Source organism: Montipora foliosa, chromosome 8 (genome assembly GCF_036669935.1).
Source record: "Montipora foliosa isolate CH-2021 chromosome 8, ASM3666993v2, whole genome shotgun sequence".
In the NCBI taxonomy this organism is placed as follows: domain Eukaryota; kingdom Metazoa; phylum Cnidaria; class Anthozoa; order Scleractinia; family Acroporidae; genus Montipora; species Montipora foliosa.
The window spans coordinates 13,748,901-13,763,900 of NC_090876.1; the positions used below are offsets into that span (position 1 = coordinate 13,748,901).

The 15,000-nt window shown below is 36.7% G+C and overlaps 1 protein-coding gene and 1 long non-coding RNA gene across 3 annotated transcripts in view; one reads left to right on the forward strand and one right to left on the reverse strand.

The window, feature by feature from the left end:
- Nucleotides 1-7,699: 7,699 nt before the first annotated feature.
- LOC137967638 (uncharacterized) lies at nucleotides 7,700-9,089 on the reverse strand. The gene is made up of 2 exons (XR_011116546.1): nucleotides 8,851-9,089; nucleotides 7,700-8,276 (listed from the first exon to the last, which is right to left on the reverse strand). It is a non-coding gene; the product is annotated as an uncharacterized lncRNA (long non-coding RNA).
- An 889-nt stretch (nucleotides 9,090-9,978) lies between these two features.
- The window catches only part of LOC137967635 (D-inositol 3-phosphate glycosyltransferase-like), a 19,391-nt gene continuing 14,369 nt past the window's right edge, over nucleotides 9,979-15,000 (forward strand). For both annotated transcript variants that reach the window (XM_068814156.1, XM_068814155.1), the window contains exons 1-2: nucleotides 9,979-10,257; nucleotides 10,642-10,792. The gene's annotated coding sequence lies outside the window, so the exon portion shown is untranslated. The remainder of the gene's footprint in view (nucleotides 10,258-10,641; nucleotides 10,793-15,000) is intronic.

A 15,000-nucleotide genomic window follows, 5' to 3' on the forward strand; every position in this document is an offset into this window, starting at 1 on the left:
ATGCTGTCCTCCGAAGTTCACAAGAAAACTGAATTTCATAGGAATCGTTGTATACGAGTAGACGAAGCTTACTGTATTAGCCACTGGTATGTTCATGTGTCTCAGGCTTTTTTTAATTGTTACAGGATTTTGGAATCTTGATCACATCTAATTAAATAATACATGTACGTGTATGTGCTTCATCCCCTTTAGCGGTGAAACAGAATAGAGGATACATACTTTATTAAAATGTCAATGCAGAATGGCAGCCATAGGCTGATGTGGACCTTAAAACTACACAATAATGAGAAGCTTAATAGAAATACAGAAATAACAATGGTATATAAAATGTGTTCTTGACGTGAATGTCGCGTGTACCCATAGGCCTTATCACGGTTTTCGACGCCATCTTGACGGGTAGGCAAAGCGGTCAGAAATTACAGTGTTTGTATGAGAATCCGATAGCAAATAACTTCTTCCAAAATTGAATTTTTCACAATTCCTGAATCGCAACGTTAAAATACTAGTTAGAAAGTTGTATTCACCAAGTTTGAAGTATGTAGCTTGGCTAGAAGACGCTCAGTTAATTTTTTGAATTTTCCACACATTTGTCTGTAAATTTGGCTGGGTAAATAAACGTCTAGACGCAGTTCGCGGGAAAAAAATTTTGAGACTAATGTATGGAAAATTAAAAAAGAATAGCTCAGCGACTTATAGGAAAGCTACATCCTTCAAACTTGGTGAATACAATCTTCTACCTAGTATTTTAACGTTTTGATTCACAAATTGTGTAAAATTCAATTTTGGAAGAAGTTATTTGCTATCGGATTCCCATACAAACACTGTAATTTCTGACCGCTTTGCCTACCCGTCAAGATGGCGTCGAAAACCGTGATAAGGCCTATTGCAGCAAGTACAGGTAATCTTTTAGTTCTTGATCTGTTCGAAAACCAAAAGTTCAACGTTTTTTTAGTCTGGAGGCAACGTTAGTCTTTGTAAATATTTACAAGTAAGGCTTCTGGGAAATACTCACATTTACCGAGCCGGAAGAGAATAGTTCACTGTTATGTTATTTTCATGCTCGATCGCAAGATTGTCCTCGCCAACGGAGCCAGTTTTAATTCCTAACGCCCGTAGGGAATTTTTCTGGTCTTCTATTAAGCTCACTAATGGAGAAATAATAATTACTGGCTTTGCAGCAAAAGTGTTGTTGAATTTGGAAAGTTTAGCGTGAACCACTGAAGCAATGTGGAATATGAGCGACTTGCCAAACCCCGTTGGCAAGTTTACCAGGTCATCTTTCCTGGAGGTAAAAGCTTGAAAGCTTAGAGACCCCGAATACGCGGCAAGCTTTCTCCAAAGCACAGTCAACATCTACATCAATATTTCCGGCAGCTTTCACAGAGGCACATTCCTCAGGTTTGTGAAAGTGTAACATTCCCTGTTATTGGTGGAAATTTAGACAATCTATATGACGTCAGGAACAAGCTTTCCTACCAAGTATAAACAAAGGAGACTTTTGTCTGATTGGCTGTTGAAAATTGTAGTATCTAGTTTTCCAACCGCGCGCTGTGATGTAAACAAAGATGGCTTTCGAAGCGGTGATTTCAACCTGTGCTTCTTCGATCGTTCTATATAGCTTCTGCCAGTTGAAGGTGGTCATTTGAACTTTAAGTGACAGGGAAAGATTCTGCAAGGGGCATTTTAGTCAGCGGAAAGTTTTCTTTCGTTACGCTTTTTGTAAGCAGCCCTTTTAGTCTGCTCGGGGAAGCAACGCCTCTGAAGTTGCTTCGAGTCAGCTTTTATACTTTTTAGCTTTATTTCTCCATTTAAGTGAATGCATCGGAACAAATGCTCGAAGTGCGAAAAGACCCGAGCAAAGGCCAGATTCCTTTGTTGGGAAGGGAGTACTATCTAACGTGGTTGCGAAATATATCCCTCGAGCTCGCAGGCTTCGATTTATCCAACTTGAATACAGCGCTGGAAGGAAGTATGTCACTTCATTCACTTTCTTGCATTGATCGTTTAGAGTTATGAGATGTCCTCAGTCCTTTGAAAGAACATCTTATCTCAACAGAGATGTCGACAGAAATTTAATACCGGCCGCGCCACCTCTCTTTTGTGTATGTGTCTGAGGCCAACCTGGTTCACTGCATTTATCTCATGTGCAAACACTCTCAAGATACACTACCTTAAAAATTTCAAGAACTTTCATTTAACGGAACCAAAACATGATTCTTAGATACATCAACTGATCATGAAGGCATGCTTGATAATATATGCTACAATGAGTCAATAATGAAGCTCCAGTTTATTACTTTATTGGATAATTCTGTCCTTGATCTATGGTAACTCCATTAAGTCTAGCCATAGTTATTATTCATAGTTTTCATCATTTATGCTACCAGCGAATTCCTCAAAAGTGATGTTGATGTTCTTAGGAAATCTATACAATAGTGAGGAATGATGTGGTCACTGCCATCAGACTTGTGGGTTGTACTGAAATGAAATTTTCTGAATGAGTTCTCTTTGGGGAGGTAAAAATTTCACTTGACCATTTGTAGATGTAAATTACACCCACATTATTAAATGTACAATTAAAATTGGGATGTCTGGAAATACATAAAGCAGGTCTTGTCTTCTGTGCAATGTTTAAAACTAAAAGGGCAATTAAAGGCAAAGCAGACTTTGTGATAGAACTCTGACACAATATTAACTACTTATTAATTTTGATTTGAGCATTTCATGCTCATTCATATTCATTGCTCACTTTTGTGGTAAGTTACTATCTCACTGCAGAGAATAATGTAAATTTTTCTAAATCAGGATCAAAATGTACAAAATGTGCAGCCATTGTAGTCTTAAATGTTTTTAGTCTATTAATTAACCCATTGACCCCTGGGGGTTCCCTATTGATGAGCTAAATACTAAGTATGGCCGGTTTTGGCCGGTTTAGGGGTGAAAGGGTCATTATTAAATATAGTACATCAATAATATTACCGTATCAGTAATTGAGCCAGTATTTAATAAGAAATGTGTCCCAATAAAATTTATTTTAATATTGATTCCAACAGTGTTAAGTAATTAATATACATTGATTTAGGATGATGGAACATCACACCATTTTGTGTTCCGACATTAAATTTTTTTTACTTCATTCTTGGTGTATGGCAACTTATAGCAAAAAACTTGCAGAAGAAATTGAAGAGAAGGTATACCTGAATATTATGGCTGTTTTGTGTGTCAAAAAGTTTAATTGACCTGGTTTTTGTTTATTTTTGCTGCCATTCCTTACACACAGTCACATGTCTCATAAAACTTGAATGTGCAGACAAAGGTAAAATAATTCACCATACAAAGTTTAAAGAATTGTTATATTTGTATTATTTATTAAATGGGATTCCAAGAGCAGAAAGATGCAAAAAGTCATACAAACACCCATGCAAGGCAGCCACACAAGGGAATGAAAATTTTAAAATATACATTATTTACAAATATAATGTATAATTACTTATCATCATGTAAATCATCATGAACAAAATTATTTTACAATAATTACTTGTCATGTAAATTTTACTATACAGTTTGTAAATATCTTTAAAATTTCAATTACTACAGTTTCCCTCAAATTTAAAGTAAGAAATTTATCAAATCGAAAAGTGTAGTGCAAAGTTGTGGTAAGCAGGCATTTTTATTTGTAAATATTACTACACTAACTAAACATTTTTTATGTAATTAAGTATAATTTTTAATAGCTGAGACTACTATTTGTTGCAATAAAGGCAAGAGTCTTACTTGCAGTACAGTGCATTTAAGAATGCATTGCAACTGGATAGAGTTGAATCATCGCATCTCAAAGTGCCAAGTTTCGATGGAAATTAGGTTTACTTTCACAGGGCATTTTCGTGCGCCCTGCCGCTTTTGAAGGAAAACTTTCAAAGCAGTTCGATTCTTCACAAATATGTGCTTTCCATACTAATGGCGATCGCTGGACCAAGACATATTTGCTGAGATTTGACCGAAAGTAACGTGAACACTGACGCCATTGCCTGATTTGGGATAAGAAAATTTCAGTTGCCTGTCAAATATACACGGTTGTAGTTCACATTTCAAGAGGAGAAAAGACAAAAAAATGTCCAGACGGTATGAAAATCACACATTAACAATACAGAGACTTTTGATGTCTTAGTCCAGAGAAAATAACACTTGATGGTGGAAAAAACAAGCACTGTTTCGTCGACAAAGAAAAGCACTTTGGTAAACGAAGAAGTCGAAACGTCGGGGTTCAGTATTCGCTGTGCCACTTCTACCGGGAATACCTCTAGTCAAACCTTATCTTTGGCTCACAAAATATCACCTGTTGACGGCTTTTCGTGGACCAACGTTGGAGACAAAAGCCCTGTACTCTTAATGACAGAGTTCGGTTTAAACAGAAAAAGCTGTAAACCGATTGACATTTTGCAAAATGACTCTTTCGTCCGGATAGAATGTATTCGCGTCAAAGAGAGAACAAACGAAATTCTTCTGTCATGTTTTTCTGTTACTTACCTTAACTCCATTCATTGATAAATTTTAAGCTGTGACATCCTTTGAACGGATTACCAGCTCATTTACCACTGACGCGCCATAAGCAAATCCCGTCAACCTGGCAAATTTGTTTTGCATTCACTTCAAGCGCGGTTATCCACGTGAAAAAACCACAGCGGAAAATTTTAATGCCGGTTCCAGTTACTTTAATACGTAACATTATTCAATATTGTGATTTGCACATTCAATCATGACCATACGCATTGCGAATAAGGTAAAATCTTTCCAACTTCGCGCAATCCTTTGACTAGTCTGAGCACACCGCATCATTCTAAAACAGCCGATCTAAGCATGTTTCGTTTCATCCGAGATAAAGGACTTTCCCAAGTAGAAGGAATTGCCGAGGTCTTTCTAGCTTTTGTCCATCTCCTTTCAGTATTTGTACCACAAGTGCATAGATAGCATTGAAAGTGAATGCAATAAAAACTACAACTAGCGACAGCGTCGACTTCTTTTCTTCCCGCGTTCTAAGACTGTCTCGAAGGTTTTCAACCAATCACAATGCAAATAAAATTGAATTTGCCGCCATTGATGATGCGCATGCGTGACATTAGTCCCCTTTGTTTTTCTTTCACTGGCGAAAAATGTCTGATTGGTCGAGACCTTGTCATGTGACTTCAATAGCTCAAAGCAAACATGGCTGCCATGGAGTGGGTGTTTATCCGATCAGGCCAGTAAAACGGACGAATGTTTTGACTGCATAGTGCATTTTTATGCCAGCGAGATTCTCTTTTTAGTTGAGGGCCACCGTACTTTTTAGCCAACAGTGCTACGACGGAAATTTCTTTAACAATTTCAAGGTCAATGCGAGTCAAGGTTGCTGTGACCGTGTTTGAGTGGAAATTTGCTTGTGGAGTTTCCCGGCTAATGGAGTACCATCTTGATTTCAATTCAGGCGTTTATCTTTTAAAAAGTGAAGCAAAAAATATACCACTAAATGTCCAAATGGTTTCTCTTTCGACTAGATATTTGCACACTGTTTCCGCGGGGCCCCGCATCTAGCAGAAAATGTTAAGATTTTTGCATTTTCTTTCAAAATTAAGTTGTTAAAATGGCCATTCAAGTTGTCCATGGAGGCAAATTTATTAAGACGGAGGAAAAAAAATGCATGACGTCCCTGAAAATTTAGAAATGTATTTCAGTCGTTCAAACATGTCATATAAGCACCTCATATTGGGTACACTAGAAGGAAACCTTTTAGTTGCAATTATATTTTGCTATAGTCGTCTCAAGAAAATTGCCAATCGTTTGCTTCCCTTCAAATTATAGAAATAAACATAGATTAGGTTAACTCTGAATAGCCAAAACAACAATACCGGTATTCAAAGTTGAAAATTTCATTCAGAAATCCAGCTCACTAGCAGGGTGGATTTTACTGTAACAAAATATTACTACAGCTAATAATACGCTTTCATTACATTGTAGTGGGTTAATGTGACAACAAAAATAATTAATCAAGAATTGATTTTATCTTCCAGCAATAAAGCAGCAGGAAGATATAAAATTAGGTATCTTCAAAGTTTAGAAAACCTATTGAAGGTAATTCAGTGCTATAATCCAAAATAAATTTCATGCTGGCCTACTAAATACTTCCAGTGCAATAAGTTATTTAACCTCTCTTTGTGGACTCTGGTTGTAACACAGCGGTTTCAATAATTTTAATCCCCTTCCGTTAGATTTAGCTTTTAAAAAACTCCATAACTTCATATTTCTGTAATAATTGTTCAACGTCATTGAGCAAAAGCATACAAAGCTACATTTGAAAGGGGCATAATCCCATGTAAGAGTTTTCTGGAGAAGACTTCACAGAAATAACTCCTGTTACCTTTCCAGATGTAAAAAATATTTCAACATTAGGTGCAATGAATTTTTAGCAATTGCTTTAAAGAATACTAATCATTCCTACCATTTCCAAAGATGATTAAAGTTGAATGCAGTAAGTGTAAGAAGTAAAAAAAAGTGGCATATTTTTTCAAATTGTAATCTATTTCCATTGTAATCTACTTCCTGGATAGTATTAAACAATGGTGGTAAAGTAAACAAACTGCCCCAAGGGGGACTCTCTTATGAAAATGACAGGGGTTCTTTTTTGTTCCTTTTTGAAGAAAAAATTGTGGATTTGTACTGCTTATGATGCTGAGACCAAACAGCTGGCGGAGTTGCTACAGTACATTTTTGGCTATCAATCTGAAAAATGACTGGAACTGTAAGACAATTTGGTACACCAGCAAATAACTTTTACTTATGAAAAATTCATAAGTAAAAGTTATTTGCCAGTCATTTGTAACTTTACAACTGGTTCCTCTAAGGGGTCAGATTTCTTTAGCCTACGTCCACAAAACAAGGTTCTGTTACCTTTAAGGGTTGTTTTTAAAAAAATTCCAATAAGTGGCCTGCCATTTTCATAGGGAAAACCCCTCCTGAGCAAACTGCATCCTCATGTTTGGATTCCCATTGATTTAATGACTTTGATGATATAGGCAAATTTGTTCTACAATAATATTCAAATACCATTATAGTCTTTATAGTTTACTCCTTGAGCCACCAGCTTCAACTTTGATACTTTGTTCTAAAAGCCAAAGCAATGCAAAGCAAAGCATGGTGGAGGTGATGATTAATCACTTGTTTTGGTTCAAATGAAGAAAAAGAAAGTCAAACTTATAATAGCACTTTAACCCTTTCACCCCTAAACTGGCCATACTTAGCATTTTACTCTGTCTAACACCAGACAATTTTACTTGTCAATGGGGAATCCCCAGGAGTCAATGGCTTAATCACTCACTAAAAAATGTCCCAATAAAATATTATGTTCCACTAACGACCAAAACTGTACTAATAATTTGAATTACAGCTAAGGTCTGTCAAATTTCCATCTGAGTTACCTGACAGCTCTTACACTACTTCTCAACATAAAGAAAATAAATTCTGTGGACTTAAACATTCCCAAATAGAAATGCTGTATATTCCAAATATTGTTACATAAACTCTTCAAGATTTACACTGTACCTGCTTCAGGAACTTCAAATCAATGAATATTTGGAATAATTTTCCTGGACTCCTGCAAACTATGTGCACTTTTTAATGGTTTGTCCTTTAAAAGTTACAGTCTCAGAAATAATAATGCAAATACAACTGAGGCTGTTTTGCCTTATCTACAAGACAAGACAACAATATCCTTTATTCAAACACAATCAATATTAAAGCAATAATACATTCTTGTGCTCACTATAATAAAGATACACTACAGGAAATAAAAGCTTAAAACTAACTATGTGACAGACATATGATATCTACACATAACGGATAAGAAAAATAAATCAATTGCTATCCAAAGATCATATTGCAAATACACCAAAAGGTAACGGTTGATTGACAAGTTCCTTGTGCAAAATGGTAGAGCATGTTTGAAGTCCAGCAGGACCAAGATGAGAAGTTATGATAAAAACTCTAAACATTTTTCTACCAAAATTATTTTGCTGCCATCAAACCCAATGTGACCTTATGCATGGGACACTGTTTCTAGCTGCAGCTCCAAATCACATAAGATATTAATAAATTTTGCCATATAAGAAAACAAACATGTGGGGTGTAACCGAAAAAAGTCCAAGGCAATAAAGCTTCCTTTCAGCCTTTTCAGGAACAACTATCCACTGTCAACCATACCTGACTCAAAACAGAATTTCCTTGATCCAACAACACATGACAGTCCCCTAAAACCAAAATTACATCATTAATGCTTCCAGAAAACAATAGTCTAAAAAAACCTGAATCTATAGATACCTATATACATCTGTACCTACACGTCTGTTCTTCCAAAAATTATTTTATCTAACATGGATTTTGATTTTGATTTTAAACTCAAATTAATTGCAAATCCATAACTTGGTAACTACATGTACTTGAACGCAAGATTCGTTGAGTTGTGACTGCTAAAAAGTATAATAACTTAGACATTCACCAGAAAAGGGAATATAAATGACCTTAAAAGCAGCTATTTAAAATATTTGATACTAGGGTTACGTTCCCAATGAGACAATCACAGTCAAAATCAAATTCATATCTGATCGAATCATTGATCATTCATGTAGAGGTGCCGATCGTAAGGTGTAACGCAGAAAAAAATAACCTTCACGTTGAACAATATTACCATTTCCCTGCCACCTGGTACAAGCCAATTCACACATGAACGGAAACCTTAGGAATCCTCCTTTCTGTACATTACAGTAACTTTTTGTACCCGGTGGCAACAAACGTTCCACATCAAAAATTGCGTAAAAAACTCACCTGTTTCGCAGCTCTTTTCCCACGAAATAAAATTTTCCAGGAGCAAATTTTCCGAGGATGCTCGTTGGATTGGACTTTTAAACGATTTACACAACATAGACGTTCTCTAAGAATACATTCCACTTGAAACTGGCGTTAAAACTAGCCTTGATCGCTCTAAAAAGAACGGAAACCAACAAGCTACCGATTCTCAAAAGGCAGCCATTTTTCTGTTCTCCTCGGGAGTGTTTTTTTCACGAGAGCCAATGATCGTCCCGGAAACGCGTCACGTGACATATCGCGCGACTCATGCGCAGACATTTCGCCAGTGAAATATCAGACGGGGAAGGGAGTAGAGTGCGTGACACGAGCGACCTGGACCGTCTGAGAACAGGTTAAGGGCCCACAGACGGATTTTTCGCGCGTTGCTAAGGAAGTGAAATGTTACTTCCGGTAACTGACGTCATCATATCATGAGCTGACAAGAAAACCCACTCACAAGCAAAAGTCACTGCACAAACTGTTGTTTCCATCGAAGGTTTTTCCTCGCCCTTCCTCGCGCTCGTTCTCAGATTAACTGCGCATGCGTAAACAAGCTGACTTCCGGTTTGAGAAAAAAGCTAAATTTCCGGCGGTTTTAAATTGAATCAATTTTTTTTTTACATGGCACGTTTCACCCCCAAATACAGAATATAGTTAAGCATTGATTTTTTAAAATCATCTTTTTTGAGAAAGTTATGGGTATTTCAGTATCGTTTATGTCTTTAAAAAGAACATTTTTCAAAATTAAAAGAAAACCATGCTTGGCTGGATGCAAAAACGAATACAAATTATGAATCCATCGATTAAATACCCAAATTGCGTAGCACGGAGACAAATTTAGAGTTTTCTTTTATTGGTCACGTGACCATGGGCGTGGTATGATGACGTCATATTTAGGGTCATTGTCTTCCAAAAGTTGGAAACAGACCAAAATAATGCCAAATTCTCTCAAATTACCTAACCATTACATCCTTAGCAACGCACCCCAAGAAATACGTCAGTGGGCCCTTAATGCTGTTGAGATTTCAAGACACTGGGGACAAGAATGAACAACTTCTCGTCCCCAGAGCCTAACCGCCAACGCCAGTGATCCGAGGGACGAATCATCCGAGCACGAAGCTGAAGGTTTTCGCAGTCGCCAGGATTGAGTGTAGCTGGAATAAAACCGGCAGATTTACAGCAGATTGGAACAGAAAGGAAAAAAGAGCGCAATTTAGAATTTGACGGGTGCCATTGTGGTCTTCAGATACAAAGAACATCGCCCTCCGATGGTTTCCTTGCCCATTGGTTCTAAAGACACCTTTCCACTACTGCAACTAGGAGTGTTCTTATCCCTTGGCAACGCAGATGAAAACTTAGCAGAGATTGTTAAGGCTATCATAGAAGGTATATTTATCTGCTTTGATCTTCATTTAGGCAACGGAATTTGGAAATAGTGTCGCCAAGTTACTTCCGGTTTATGGTGATCATGGTGATTTATCGTGTGACGCAAGGGACCAAGGACGATCTGTGAAGACTAACAAACGCTATGAATTCCATATTCTTCCACGGGTTGGAAAATTAATCGCTTGTGATAATTTTAGAACCAAGAGCTCTTTATCAGCATATTTTTCTCGCATATGCCTTTGGGTACAAGCATTTTCAACCAGGCAAACTTGTTTGCTTCTTGAGCATGAGGAGTTGAGCATTGGTAATTATATAAACTTACAGTATAAGCATTACTTGACGTTTCTTCCGTCATAAATGTTCTTTTTCTGATCCTTTTTATAGTGTTCCAGTTTCGCAGAGAAAGATCAAGCAACAGCTCATCAAATGTGTGTCACTATGCTTATTTGAATTTTGTGGGAGACTAAGAAGTTTCATGTACTAATTGGTATTTCAAGAAATTGAACATCACAGATGAAGTGAAACCACTGCAAAGGTACAGCCTAATGTTATCCCTTTGATTTCTTAATAATTTATCGAGACCTACAGTATAACTGATGAGATTTTTAAAAGTTTATCCTGGGAGAGCTGCCTTGTTAGGGACCCTTGCCATGAAGTGCAAGTACGAGTGCAGGTTTTCCATAATCCACACAAACACAAGAAAAACTGGGTGCAGTTTGTAGCATGATTGCTTAGCGGATTTCAGGCCCTTTAAGGTTAGATTAGACTTAAATTTCCTGTACATCTTTGAGTGTTCTTTGTAGAGCTCTGGCTAAAGAAAGCCTGCGTAGCAGTAGTTTTGGTGAATTTCAGACACTTCTTTCCACTCGGGTTGACTTTTTAGTGATTGATTGAATGTAATGGCCGTGCAAAAGGGAATAGGGAAGGGGTGAGGAGAACAAGCGTGAAACCACCTGCAAACAACCCCACAGGATCTTTGAAAGTCCCATTTCCAATCATGTGTGACAAGCACAGGTTTGATGTGAAGTAGCAACCAATCATAGCACTCCTTGTGCAAACATTGGCAGAAACACAATTCATATTTCATTGGGGAAATATTTGCATGATGGAGTGGCAAGATTTCGATTCTGTACAGGTCCTTACTTCATTATGCATACGCTCCTTTGTTTCAAGAAAACAATAGCAGTAACAATAGACGTCCTTTGGGACTGTGGTGCTTTGTTCTTTCTTCTTAGAGGTTTTTTTTCTAAGTCTATATGGACTGAAAAAAAACTGGTGTAACTTCTTGCTGAAATACTGAAAATCAGTGCTTTTCCTGCAATTTTACCCATTTTTCAAGTGGAGTTTCAAGCAATCGTTGTAATAGGGTTCATATTCTCAAACATAGCAAACAGACCAAATAAAAGTACTGTCATAAAAAAATTAATGGCTACCTGCTCTTTTTGTTGTGAAATTGTTCTTTCTGTCTGCTTGGGAATTCACTGAGACACTGCAAAGTGTATGCTTTCTTCCTTTCCTGTATGCAGGATCACAAACGGTGCATTTAGTAGGCTTTGGCGATTTATCGCTCTTTGTAGAGATCGGCAATTTGCTCCAAGTAAATAACTTTGGTAGAGATCCATAGATGTTCCCATACGAGGCGTACTTCCTTTCACTCTCCATCATGTCTTTTCAATGCCCTGCTATGGGCTCGTTTGTCTGGGTCAACAAAGTCTAGGTGATGGTTAACTGTGAGATGATGTTAGCCCTTGCTTTGTAGGCAATTGTAAACTTTCCTGGTCTTTTAATATTTATTGACTTTCAAAAATCATTCAACACGCTGGAATGGGACTTTCTTCTGAAATGTCTTAAAGCTTTCAACTTTGGACAGGATTTTATACATTTGGTCAAGCTTTTCTATAAGAACATTCAAAGCTGTGTGGTTAGTAATGGTGTTGCCACACTGACAGATTATTTAGATCACTTAAACGTGGTGTCAGGCAAGGTGATCCACTCTCCCCGTATCTTTTCATTATAGCCGTTACCCTGGCAATTGCTACTCGGAACATTTGCTCTAATTAAAGGTATTAAAATAGGGGACGTTGAGACAAAAGTACTTCAATTTGCAGATGACACAACAGTTGTCCTCTCAGATACTGATTCTGCTCATGTTTTATTTTGAGCTTTGGGTCATTTTGAGATTCTGTCAGGTCTAAAAGTAAATAGTTCAAAAACAGGGTTATGGCTTGGCTCACTAAAGAAAAGCGACAGCAAACCACTTTGCATCAAATGGCCGAACAAACCAATAAAAGTGTCAGGGGTTTTCTTTACCTATGACAATACTCTGCTCTACGAAAAAAAATTGAGAGAGGTAATTGTAAAAATTAAAAAAACTTAATTATAAATATCTGGTCATCAAGAGGACTTTCAATTTTTGGAAAAATCGTTATTATCAAAAGTCTGCTCTAGTCAAAGCTCATGAATATTTCTTCACTATCACCTACACCCACATATATTATCAAGGAAGTAAATCGGCTACTGTTCACGTTTTTATGGAAGGGTGTCGATAAAGTGACAAGATTGTTGACAATAAACGATTATAGAGAAGGGGGCTTAAGAATGATAGATTTAGACTCCCAGATTAAAGCCTTAAGACTTAGTTGGATGAAGAGATTTCTCACCCCCAGTAATGGCACATGGAAATCGTATCTTCAATATATTTTAAGGAGAAATGGTGACTTCCTGTTATTTAATTGTTACTACAATATGGTCCATGTAGAAATCACTTCTAAATTTTATCGGGAACTATTACAGTGGTGGGCCGAAAAGGATTGGCAATTTAATTATCATTTGGAATAATAAGGAGGTACATGTACTAATCGATAACAAACCTGTTTATTATAGACAGTATTTTAGAGCTGGTATCATCTGTGTACACAATCTTCACTTTGACGTAGGTAATTTAACTTCTTTTAGTAGGATCACTTCACTAAGAGATAAAAGTAACTTTTTAACATGGACTGGATTACGCAATTCTGTACCACCCAAATTAAGAAATCTCGATTCCAGTGTTACTTTCAATCTATCAAAACCTTCTTTCAAACATTCTGAATGTGTATTTGATGTATCTATTTAGCAAAATCAAAACACTATTACAACTTCTTAGTTGGCGCTAAGGCTCGCCTTTTTAAACTTGCAACGGGAATTTAATATTACTAAAGATCAACTTGAAAAGTCTTTTCATCTTCCACATACTGTCTCTTGTGAGCCTTACCTAAAGGCATTTCAATATGGAGTCCTAAATACAATTTTGTACACTAATGATAAAGTGTATAAGATCAGTTACATTGAAAACTATTATTGCTCTTTCTGCAACCCTGAGAAGGAAACTTTATACCATCTTCTGTTTCATTGTTCTCATTCAAATAAGTTTTGGAAAGCCTTTGAACTATATATTTTTCAGGCAACAAGTACACAGATAAGTCTTAACCTACAAGATGTTATTCTTGGAGTGATTTCTTCAATATGCCACACACTAAATTATTTGATAATCATACATGTAGGCAAATTGTATCTGTGGGACTGCAGAAGGAATGGAGTTCTTCCCAATGTGGCTTACTTTCGAGCAAAAGCACGATTCACAAAATTTTGTGACAAATTGAATTTTTTTATATAATAATGAGAATAATAATATTAAATAATAATAATAATAACAATAATAATAATAATAATTATTATTATTATTATTTTATAGACAGTAGGTAAAGTAATGTATTGTAAGTCAAAGTTTTTAAAGTAGTTTATTAGGTATTAGTGTCGAATGATGTCTCTGTAAATAGAAGTGTTCTAGGTGTTTCTGTATGTAGGTTACTTATTAAATAAATTGTCTGCAAGTCTGTACGTATTGTTGTACTGTTTAAATTAAAAACTTAAAAAATAAAAAAATAAAAAATTGTTGTAAACTTTCCGGCCACATGTAGCTAGGGCTAATATTTTTTAAAGGAAAGTTTACTGTCAGAAAATTATGTGTTCTGGGGGATTGAAGGTTATCCATTGCAGTTTTTTCTTGAGCATCGCCAAACAGATCCATCTCCCGATGCACTTTGCCAGCTGACTGCGTTTCAACACAGGTTTTGGACACAGAAGACAAAAGTAAATTGTTTTCTTCGCACCACTCTACAATGCACAGGGACTAACCTTAAGCCTAAACAGTGCCTTTAGTCGTAATTAGGGTTATGGTTAGCATTATTAAAGGGATAGGTTGTTTCGAGAGTAGTAAAACAGGGATCTCTGAATGGTAACCAAGGAGTGTAAGTTTGATTGTAGGTGCTCGGCGCGGCACGTGTATTTAATGACATATCATTGTTATCTAAGTAGTCAGCCAGAAGTCAAAATAAGTATCATTTTTAAGGTGTGAATTAGCAACTTGACATGTTAGCTCAGTGGTCAAGAACAGGGACAAGTAATCCAGAGGTTTATAGTGGGTTGGAGTTCAAGACAAGCTGCGAGTGACATTTCATGGAGTAAGATGACAGAAAAAGCTGAGCGGGATCTGGAAAAAAGGACAAGATGAAGGGATAGAAAGAGGAAAGCTGGGAGGAAAACGAGTAGCGGTGTGGACGATGTGGGGAAAGAAGAGAGTGGGAGGGAGAGAGAAATGAGATACATTTTTATTCATTTCATAAGTACAAATTAGCCATTTATACATTCGATTCTCTTGGGTATATATACATGTATTGTTCTACAAAACAATAGCATGAATGA